Here is a 10,698-nt window from a genome sequence, read left to right as displayed (position 1 = left end):
AAGCTCAAACTGCGTTCTCGTACGGACGGCGGCCGTACAGGGACAGAAAGTATCAAATTCGTTATGGTACGGACGGCGGCCGTACAGGGACAGAAAGTATCAAATGCGTTGTGGTACGGACGGCGGCTGTATAGGAACAAAAAGCCTAAACTGCGTTCTCGTACGGGAGGCGGCCGTACAGGGACAAAAAGTATCAAATTCGTTATGGTACGGACGGCGGCCGTACAGGGGCAGAAAGTATCAAAATAGTTATGGTACGGACGGCGTCTGGAGAGGGACAGAAAGACAGAAAGCGTTTTGTTACGGACGTCGGCCGGAGAGGGACAGGAAGCCGCTCGCGCCGCCGCCATCCCCGGCGCCGCGGAGCCGCCTCCAGCCCTCCCCTCACTCACAGACACCGCCCCGCTCGCCGCTCGCTCCCTCCCCTCGCCCCTCCCGCCCCGTCTCGGCGGGTTTTGCAGGGCGCTGGCTGGGGGGCTGCAGTACCCCTTTCTGTCCACAAGGCGGCAGCACTGCCGCACGCCACCGCCGGGGGCCGCCGCTCGCCTCGGGGCCGCGGGCGGGGCAGGCGGCAAAAAAGAACGGGCGCCGTCCCCTGCGGAACGTCCTCGGTAGCAAATGCCCCGAAACATCTCGCGCGGAAAAGAACGCCAACAAAAAAAAAAACCCTGCCTCTAACCCAACAAGAACCAAAAGAAAAAACCTTTTCTTTTAAACTGCATTTCAATGTATTTTATTTTTGTATTTTTCATATTTATATTCACATTCGGATTTATAATTCGGATTTAAAGGCCGGCAGGGGAGGGAAGAGGGACGGGGCACAGAGGAGGGAGAGAGGGGGAATGGAACGGAGTAGCGGGGCAGGGACAGGATAGGAAGGAGCCGGGTTTGGGGGGGACACGGAAACGGGGGAAAGAGAGGTAACTGAACACGGGCAGGAGGATGGAGCGGTAGAGAGAGGGACAGGAGGGGATCCTCCCGGCGCCCCGGCTCCGCCCCGGCTCAGCCCCGCCCTGCCCGGGCTGCTGCGCTCGGCAGAGCTCGGCTAGGTTCGGCTGCACTCGGCTCCTCGGCCAGCTTCGGCTACTTTCGGCCACGCTCGGCTATCTCCGGCCGCATTCGCCTCCATTCGCCTCTTCGGCAAAGCTCGGCTCGCCTCGGCTGAACTCGGCAAAGCTCGGCTCCGCTCGCCTCCTCGGGCCCTTTCGGCTGCTTTCGGCCACGCTCGGCTATTCCCGCCCGCACCCGCCTCCATTCGCCCATTCCCACAGCTCGGCTCCCTCCGGCTCACACATTTCCTCAGGGCACCTCATTCCACGGCACACAAACTGCAGCCCCTAAAAGGCTTGCGGCTCTTTCACCACACACACACTTGCTCCTTTAGGACAAGAATAGTTACATCTAAAAGCAATTCCCTCATTTTGCATCTCCTTTTAATTTAACCCCCCCCCCAAAATCCCATACATATCACAAGGAATGTGCAGTTCTGGTTCCCCCACCCTCCATACCCTATTTGTACAAAGGACCTGGGTGCAGCACACACTCGGGATTCAACTGAATAAAGCCCGGCTTCAATAATCAGAACAAATGACGTTTGTTTACAAATTAGGTGCAGTTTTGTACGGTGCTGCGTACCCTTGGAGCTGAGTCGAGGAAAAAGAACTGGAACCTAAGTTTTAGCAGCCAAGTCATTTGTAACTTGTGCCATAAAGTAATCCAAGCATAACTACAGTATTATCTGCTGAAGTTCTCTACTGTGGATTTCGGGTACAGCAGCACGTGCTTTACTCCCAACAAAAGCTGCTCAGGGTGGGGGAGCCAGGAAGCCAAGTCTCTCCACTTTGTCTGAACACCATCTTCCAGGAAGGTACTGCTTCCTCTCTCCCAGGCTCCCTTCAGCAAAGTGGCAAATTCAGAATCCGGTGCCACAGGAGGCCCTTGGCTTACTTCCTTGTGGTTTTCAAACTGTTTAAAGCCAGACAAAAAGCATAAGAGAAAAACAGTGATGAGCATGAAACAAAAATCTCTTCAGCCACCTTTGTTTTGAGATGACCTCTGAACTGAAGCTCTGGGAACACAGGCGTGCAGTCCTGATAGAACAGAGCTGCCCAGCAGTCTCCCCAGGGGCATCTGGAGTGTTCACAATGCTGAGCTGAGAAAAACTCACCAAACCCAGCCCAGGGGCCTGTGATCCTCCACCCACCTGGGGGAACTCCAGGTGCTGTAAACAGAGGCCACAGCGCACACCAGGCTCTGCTGTGCCCGGTGAGGAGTCTCCGTATGAGCCCTGAGCCCTGGTATCGCCTCCCAAACACCACAGAGACCTCTTGTGTCATCAGAGAAAAGCCCTGGAGCAAACGTGTGTCCCCAGCACGATCAACAAGAGATGCAGAATTACCTCCTCAATAAAAACGCTGTTTCTGATGGAAATGTAGCCTCTGTCGACTGCGAGGATTTTACAGGAATACTGGCTCAAGAATTCAGTGACTTCAGGGATTCCATACCACAGGTTCCTGGGACTGCTTGGGCATCCAGAGTCTATAGTATCGGTTAAACTGGTAGAGCTGAGGATACTTAGCAGCTTTCAGGGACTCGGGATCTTTGTCACAGAGATGGAACGTCAAGCAGGGAGCAAGGGGTTCTCTCGAAGGGTGCAGGAGGTCAGTGAAAACAGCACCAAGGTCCTCCACGACGTCTGCTCCTAGAAAAGCCAAATAAATTGAACTATTACCATGAGCACGGACACTGGGGCAACCTTCCTTACTTTGGGCCTTGCCAGCAGCCCACAGAGCCTCATGCAGAAAAGAACTGAATGAGATCAGAAAGTGTTCCTAGTGACCTAGACAAGTGCTCCTGGCCGCTGAGGTACCTGAAAAACCCTCCAGACATCATCAGCTCTTGCTGAAGCAAATAATCCACCTTCACTGTGTTGTGCCAAAAACACGCCCGGCCATTAACAGGGAGAGACCCTGCCAGGCACCACCTCAGAGAAGACCCCAGCTGTACTGGGGGGCACACCCAGCCAACGTGTACAAATTAAACAGAATTTTCTGTCAGAACTGGGACTTTCAGTACCCCCCAGGTGCTACTCGACTGCCACATACACACAGAGGGCTTTGTGAGGTGCTCTGGGGTTGGCTAATCCTGCTCCAAGCCCTGCTGATGCCCCTGTGGTTTTAACGCTGTCCTCAAGGAGGTGGTAGAACCTCGCAATATATGCCCTTGGAGCTTAATTTCTAAAGTTTTCCTTGGGAAATGCATCCACTTCCTACTTAGCAATGCAGTCCCCTCTCCCTGATCTTGGGAAGAGCTGCCCACAGGCACGGGAACCACCTTCCTCTCCTGATCGCCACGCTCTGCCCTTAAAACGCTGTGTTACTGAGGCCAACTACTTCCAGGACAAGACTGTCCATGCAGGGACAGTGTCCCTTCTCTTTAGGGTCGGGAAAAAGGGCAGAAGCACCTACAGAGATTCAATGCCCCTCTTGAGCACAAAGCACCGTGAATCTGCACCTCCTTCTGCTTGCAGGGAAGATAATAAAATGCCTCCAGGTAAAAAATGATAAATGGTAAAAAATTATTACAAGAGGGTAGAAATGATGCCACTTTCACTCCACTGCTAGAAATTACACATAAAACACAAAAAAAAAACCTGTACCTGTTCCATTTTCAGACTGAAGCAACAGCATATTCCTGGCTGCTCATGCAGCAGGGACAACAGCACTGCAGGGAAATGTTTGGATAATCACGTCTTCATTTAAAGAGAACTCAATTTCTTCATCTAAGCCATCACTGCCCTCCATCAGAACAGCCAGCATATCCACGACATCTAATAAGTGAAGGAAAAAATGTAAGCAGAGGATCCAGACTAACTGGGAAAACAACAGAGGTAGAATGCAACATTCCAGGAACACAAGGTATCTTTCTAGTTCCCAAAAAAAAAAAAAAAAAAAAAAAAACCACCAAAAAAAAAAACCCCACAAAAAAAACCAAAGGCACATTTGCCAGATAATACAATGTTAAGGGCAGCACAAAAATCACAGCTGTACTTCAGTCTGCCTTTCAAAGCTGCTGTCCAGCACAGGTTGCCCAGAGAAGCTGTGGCTGCCCCCGGATCCCTGGAAGTGTCCAAGGCCAGGCTGGACAGGGCTTGGAGCACCCTGGGACGGTGGAAGGTGCCCCTGCCCATGGCAGGGGGTGGAACGGGATGAGCTTTAAAAAAAGGTGCCTTCCCATCCAAACCCTTCTGGGATTCCATGATTCTGTGAACAGCTCCAGGCAGAAGGACTAGATTTCCATTGTGGTTCGAAAATGCTGCTGCAAGAGCACGAAGAGAGATTTCAAATACTGTTAAAGTGGCACAACCACATCAAAAATTACATATGGGGGTAAAGTGGCAACTCTGCAATTCCAGCCTCTGATACCAAGGACACATGGAAGGCTGAATGCTGGAGGTTCTTAAATGACAGGATTTCTAGAGTTATCCATCCCCAGTTTGCTGCTTAGGGTTAGAAAAGGTGGAATTCTGTTCTTAAGGGGTTACCACATACCATCAATGTGAGAGATGGGGATGCTGATGTTTGATCAGAGTCCTGTAGCAACCTGGAGCACGCTGGCGTCCCGAACCAGGTCTGCTGTCTTGTCCGTGTAGGGGTAGGGCTTTGTCCTCAGCCTCAGCAGGATCTGTCAGGAAAGGTGGAAAGAAAAGTAGAGTGCACCAGCTCCCAAGTGTGGGGGAACCATGTGCTGCTAAGGAAGACCACGTGCTGAAAGTGGTTGGAAGCCGGGTGGGTTTTGGGAGGACAAGTTCTATATTACTTCTGCAGGATTCTGTCTACAGTTCCTGCTCTACAAACCAAACACATCAAACGACAACAAACAAAAACCACATTAAATTAACAACAACAAAATAATTATTCCTACCTCAATAACCCCATAATGGCCCAAACCATTCCAAGGAGGGTGGCAAGAGGGGCTGGCAAAGGCAGGGCCCCGCTGGGCCCCCCTCGCCACCGCCATCCTTCTCCGGCACCGCCGCTGAGCTGCCTTCAGCCAAAACCCACCCAAAAATACGCCAAAATCATCCTAAAAATACCCCCAAAAAAACCACCCAAAAATACCCAAAAAAACCACCATAAAATGCCCCAAAACCAGCCCAAAACACTCCCAAGAATACCCAAAAAAATCCACCCAAAAATACCCTAAAACCCACCAAAAAATACCCCAAAGCCCTCTCAAGAATACCCGAAAACCCTGCCCAAAACCACCCTGAAACCCCAAATTAACCACTCTGAACCCCAAAATATCCCTGAGCTCCCCATACCACAAAATTTCCTCCCCAAACCCCAAAATCCCCCCCTGACTCCCAAAATTCACTTCTGGGTCTCGTCCTTGGGGACCGGCGCCTGCCGGGGCCCCCCCAGGCCCAAGGACGGCACCCCCAAACCCGGGGAGAGTTCGGGGTCCGAGTCGGGGTCGTCGTCATGAGCCACCAGCCTGGGGACCCAAAAATCGGGGGGAACCCTGAATCGGGGGGGGGGGCCAAAAATTGGGATGGGGTCCTGGGGGGTTCTGGAAGGTTTTTAGGGCATCCCAGGAGGAATTTTGGGGTGTCAGGGGGTTTTTGGGGTCCCAAAGGGAATTTTGGGCGTCCCAGGGGGGAGTTTTGGAGTCCTGGGGAGAATTTTTGGGGGTCTCAGGGGTTTTTGGGGTCCCAGAAGGAATTTCAGGGGTCCTAAAGGGAAATCTGGAGGTCCCAGGGGGTGTTTTGGGGTCCCAAAGGGAATTTTGGGCATCCCGGGGGGGGGGGGGGGGGGGGGGGGTCCTGAGGGGAATTTTGGGGGCACCGGGGGGGGGGTTTGAGGTTCCGAAGGGAATTCTGGGGGTCCCAAGGGGATTTTTGGGGCTCCTGAAGGGAATTTTTGGGTTCCCAAGGCTGCTTTTCGTGGTCCCGGAGCTGTTTTTGGGGGATCCCGCTACGTATTTTTGGGGGTCCCGGGAGTGTTCTTGGGGTCCCCCCCTCACCAGTCCATAGGCGGTTCCACTCCCCGGTTCCCGGTCAGCGCCAGCGCCTTCGCCCTGCGGGACCGGGGGGCTCCCGCTTATTTTTGGGGGGGTCCCGGGAGGGTTCTGAGGGGTCCCGGGATGTTTCTTTGGGGGTCCCGAGGGCTCCGAGGCCTGTCCGTGTGATCCCCCCCCCCCCCCCCCAATAATCCCATTCCCGGTCCCGGTGCCATTGCCGGGTCCCCTCCGGCTGCTCCCGCCCGCCCTCCCCCGCTGTCCCCGGCCCTCCACCGGTATCCCACCGGTGCCGCCGCCCTCACGCGCGCCGGGCCACGCATCCCACCTCCATCAGCGCCTCCAAGGCCCGCCCGGACCCGGTCCCACCGACCGCCGCCATAACGATGGCGCCGGGCTCGCGTCACGTGGGGGACGGCGGCCGGCGAGGGACAGAAATCCGCCCTCGCCGCCGCCTTCCTTCCCGGCGCCGCCGCTGAGCCGCCTTCAGCTCTCCCCTCTACTCACAGACACCGCCCCGCTCGCTGCCGCCCCTCGCCCTTTCCGCCCCGTCTCGGTGGTTTTGGGGCCGCTCTGGCCCCTTCCCGCCCCGTCTCGGTGGTTTTGCCGGGCGCTGGTTGGGGGGCTGCAGTACCGCCCTGTGTCCACAAGGCGGCAGCACTTGTCAAGAGAGTCCGCGACACGATGGCGGCCCGTGGGGACCTTGACGGAGAGAGGTGTTTTTTGCTGATGCCTGTCGGCTCCCGCCAAAAACCCGCACGCTCGCAGTGCTGCTGACCCCACAGCCCATGTTCACGGCACCGGAACCGCCGCGGAAAATCCCTACGGGGGGCGCCGGCCGTGCGGACAATTCAGGCAGTGTAAAAAACAGACACGGGTCCTCGAATTTCAATGTCCTCGTTTTCGCGCCCTCTCGAGAAGGTCAAGCGAGTCCGCGCCAAGCCACTCCCAAGATGGCGGCCGCGGGCGGCGGGCTGCAGTACCGCTCTCTGCCCACAAGGAGGCAGCACTGCGCCGTCCCCTCCGGAAAAGCCTCGGCAGCGAATGCCCCGAAACATCCCGCGTGGACAAGAACGCCAACAAAAAAAAACCCTGCCTCTGACCCAATAGGAACCGAAAGAAAAAACCTTTCCTCTTAGACTGCATTTCAATATAGTTTATTTTTATATTTTTCATATTTATATTCACATTCGGATTTGTAATGGATATTGATGTATAATTGTATTTTTATAATTTCTTACATGTATTCCTATTCTATTTTATTACATTTTATATTTTTATACATTGCTTAATACATTGCTTACATATTTCTATAGTTAGATTTCTATTTCTAAAAGTTTTATATTGCTTAAAATAAACCCCTGCCTCGATCCAAGTAAAAACGTTTTTAAAAAACCCTTTGTTTAAACTCCGTTTAAATGCATCTCTATTTTTCGCATTTATATTCAAATTTATATTTTTAATGTAGATTGATGTATGGTGTTATTTATAGTCTATCTCTTCCTAATATTCATTTTTATTTCTATTTTATATTTTTATATATACACCTGTATACATTGATTATATATTTCCATATTTAGAGTGATATCAAACTAAAATGTATATTCATATTTTTTTCCATTAAAACCCTGCCTCTAACAAAATAAAAACAAAAAAGCCCTTTCTTTAAACGATACTTGAATATTTATTTTTTTTTCATCATTATAGTCACATTTGAACTTCTACTTTATATTGATGTATTTCTAAATATATATTATATATATTATAAGGTAGCGAGATAGATAAATTGTTTTTTAAGTTCTATTTCGTACATACTGCTAATACTTATATTTACTTACCTTTGAGTTTTCATATAGATCTTAACGTATTTAGGATATATTCCTATACAAAGATTTCTAATTTTATTTTATTTCTATTTATAATTTTTATAATAAAACCCCTACTACTACCAAATAGAAAATTAAATATAGTTTAAAGTAAAGGGGATTTTTAATATTTCTATATTTCTATTTTTTATTTTTTTCAAGTACTTATCTATTCTATCACAACATATTGAGGTACTATATTTCGATATATAATATTTATGACATGTAATGTGTTATAATAAGACACATGCAGTAAAATGTGCATTATGTACTGTATTGATTCCTATTGTTTTGTAATATTCATATATCCATGTATATTAATTAAACATTTCTATACGGATATTTATGTATATAAACAATATTTATATGTATATAAACATATAAAATACTCTATATCAAACAATATAATACCTAATAGTAATGGATAGCATTATTTATGTTGCATGTTTAATTTATATGTTTTCCGTTTATATTTAAAATTGAAGTTTATATTCCCATTTTCATGTTTATGCATTTGTTTTGTTTCATTAGAGTTATAGTTTAAAAACTGCAGTTATAATCTAATTCCTAAAAATAAAATGCCAAAACAAACAGCATCAAATTCCCACCAATACCGTCCAAACGATTCAGAAAGGCTCCACCAGCCAACCAACTACCAACAAAAATACCCTCACTACACTCCTTTCACTAGCAGCTCTTATCACGTCACAAAAACGAAACAAACATTTTAAAAAAGACCGATAGAATCCCACACAGCAAATTACAAAAAAACACTAAAAAGAAAAAAAAAAAGCCAACTAACTTACCGTACTCTAAACCATACAAGAGACCCCCAACGTTTCTAAAAAAAATAATACCCAAAACTCTACCACTACACTGACTCATAAAGCGAACCCATTGCTCTAGAAAATTAACTAAAAAACCCCACCAAATAATTACAAATATAAAAAAAATCGGAACTAGTAAGAAACAAAAAAATCACCACCCAAATAAAATAAATACCTTAAGAGTTCTACCATGGAAATGCCCATGTTCCCAAAAATAAAACTAATAAAAAAACAACAACCAAATACATCGAACTAAAAAAAAAAAAAAAATATTAAATTAACAACAACAAAATAAGTATTCCTAACTCAAGAAACAAAAATTGCCTCAAACCATCAAAACACAAATACCACCTAGAAAAAAAACATGTCGCCAAAAGAGAAGTGCAACCACAAACAATATCTCCCAAATTCTCTCCGACAATAAAACATACACGGCAATCAAATAAGCCAAATGAATGAACCCCCTATAATATAATAAACAAGAATGCAATCTTCAATATTAAAAAAACCTCACCGATTAACTCCAGGACACTCCCTCAAGCCCACCAAAACAAACACTACGCACTCGCGCTAATAAAGGCTCCACAACCGAATTAAAAACCTACCCTCTAACTTCATGCTACGACCCATAAAAACCATTGGAAACCTTTAAAAACCCATCCCATAAAAACATACGAACCGATCAAAAAGAAATCCAACAACAACAGTCAACCCCAAAAAAAAAACCCTTGTCACGAGCACCCGAAACAAGAACCATAAAAACCAAGAAGCGCCCGGGGCCCTTCTCCTACAGCGACGCCGATCAAAAGCCACCGATCCCAGGAGCTCCTCAGGAGCGCCTCGGAAGCACCGCAGCGAGGGAGGCTGGAAGATGCGGAGCCGCGCTCCCGGCCCCGGGCGCAGCGCGGCTCCGGCAGGAAAGCGGCTCCTCCGGCAGGCAGAGGCGGCGCCGCGCCGGCAGACCCCCGCCCGCTGCCCCCGGCCCGGCGGGGCCGGCACCGGGCCCGGGGGGCCCCGGCGGCGCCCGAGCCCCGCGCCCGGAGCGGACGGAGCGGCGGCACCGGCCGGCACCGGCGCGGCGCCCGCGCCGCCTCCCCCGCCCGCCGGCCCGGCCAAAGCTCCGCTCGGCTCCGCACGGCTCGCACCGGCGCGGCTCCGGCGGGCCCGCGGCAGCCCAGCCGCGCCCAGCTCCCCTTCCGCCCCGGCCAGCCCCGGCACTGCCGGCAGGGCTCCGCGCCGGACCCTTCACTGCCGGGCCGGGGGCAGAAGAAGCGCCCCGAATGCAGCGGCACAGCCCGATCCCCGCCCTGCCAGCGCTGCCACGGCTGCAGCTCCCTTCCTCTGAAGCCCCGACTCTGATGCCACGCTCCGGCGCTCACCTCACCCCAACGAGGGCACAGAAACGTGGACGACCCCCCTTCAACTGCGTCCCCTAGAAGAGCAGAAAAGAAGGGGCTTGCCTCAGATGTTGGCAAAAGGGGGCTTTTTACCTCAATCCAAACCCCTTAAAAGGCATGACCACAGGACTGCCCCCTCCAATTCAACCTCAGGATGACGAAATTCCAAAGGGAAAGGAGAAAAGTCCCCACTACAAAGGCGCAGCAGCTCACCTGTTTGGCTGCTGCTTCTCGGCACAAAGGTTTGTCCCTCGGCTCCTCCTTTGAGCGATGCTCCACGTCTCCAAGTGGGGAGCGTTGTCCGAACCCTGTCCGAAGCGCTCACCATCCTTCCAGGAGACAGCCCCGGGAGCCCCCCATAAACTCCTCTTCTCCAGCAGCTCCGTACAAAAGCGACGTGAGGAAAACCCCCTGAATCAGCCCCTGGAGGAGCCGCCCCCTCCTCATCATCCTCACAGCTCACACCTGGGGCTGCTCTGAGCCCTCCTCATCCTCACAGCTCACACCGGGGGCTGCTCTGAGCCCTCCTCATCCTCACAGCTCACACCTGGGGCTGCTCTGAGCCCTCCGCAGCCTCACAGCTCACACCTG

At 50.7% G+C, this 10,698-nt stretch overlaps 1 long non-coding RNA gene across 3 annotated transcripts; it reads right to left on the bottom strand.

Annotated features, from left to right (window-relative positions):
• Positions 1–717: 717 nt before the first annotated feature.
• LOC144246956 (uncharacterized) lies at positions 718–10,134 on the bottom strand. Of its 3 annotated transcripts, none has more exons than XR_013340687.1 (5): positions 10,090–10,134; positions 4,551–4,683; positions 3,659–3,829; positions 2,399–2,701; positions 718–1,965 (listed from the first exon to the last, which is right to left on the bottom strand). It is a non-coding gene; the product is annotated as an uncharacterized LOC144246956 (long non-coding RNA). The 3 variants fall into 3 exon arrangements; XR_013340685.1 differs by lacking the exon at positions 10,090–10,134 and adding an exon at positions 6,347–6,451; XR_013340686.1 differs by lacking the exon at positions 10,090–10,134 and adding an exon at positions 4,924–5,279.
• Positions 10,135–10,698: the final 564 nt, after the last annotated feature.

Source organism: Lonchura striata, chromosome 11, assembly GCF_046129695.1.
Source record: "Lonchura striata isolate bLonStr1 chromosome 11, bLonStr1.mat, whole genome shotgun sequence".
Lineage (NCBI taxonomy): Eukaryota > Metazoa > Chordata > Aves > Passeriformes > Estrildidae > Lonchura > Lonchura striata.
Note: the sequence above shows the minus strand (reverse complement) of the source record. Positions and strands in the feature narration are given on the sequence as shown.